This window comes from Miscanthus floridulus, chromosome 17 (assembly GCF_019320115.1).
Source record: "Miscanthus floridulus cultivar M001 chromosome 17, ASM1932011v1, whole genome shotgun sequence".
NCBI classification, from domain to species: domain Eukaryota; kingdom Viridiplantae; phylum Streptophyta; class Magnoliopsida; order Poales; family Poaceae; genus Miscanthus; species Miscanthus floridulus.
The window spans coordinates 94,234,867-94,235,586 of NC_089596.1; positions in this window are offsets into that span (position 1 = coordinate 94,234,867).

A 720-nucleotide genomic window follows, 5' to 3' on the forward strand; every position below is an offset into this window, starting at 1 on the left:
CAAGCAAAGGACTTGGATTCTCTCCCAATCTCACAATGATGATGAAACAATGATGGAGATGAGTGGGAGGGCTTTGGCTAAGCTCACAAGGTTGCTATGTCAATGCAAATGGCCAAGAGAGTGAGCTTGAGCCGGCCATGGGGCTTAAATAGAAGCCCCCACAAAATAGAGCCATTAGGCTCCACACTGCACTGAACACGGGCCGACCGGACGCTCCGGTCATATTGACCGGACGTTGGACCTCAGCGTCTGGTCGTGCGATGTGCGCCACGTGTCATCGGCTTCAAATGCCGATCACCCGATTTCAACGGTCAAGTGATGACCGGACGTGTCAGTTAGAAAGTGACCGGACGCTGGATCTCAGCATTCGGTCGTTTCTAGTAAGGTTCCAAATGCGACATTTCATGACCGGACGCGTCCGGTCATGCTCGACCGGACTCACCCAGCGTCTGGTCACTCAATGTCTCTTCTGTATGCCCCACATTAGCATACGTCAGCACTGACCGGATGCACCTTGCCAGCGTTCGGTCACTTTTAGCACCAGCATCCGGTCGAAGACCGAAACACGCGCCCTCTGCTGCCACTGATCGAACATGCCAGTCCAACCGAGACCAGCGTCCGGTCACTTTTAGTGACCTTCGTCTTTTCTGAAAAGAGCACCGGTGGCACCGTCGGACTATCCGCACTCTTCAGGTGGACACTCCGCCGGTGAAGTTTCTA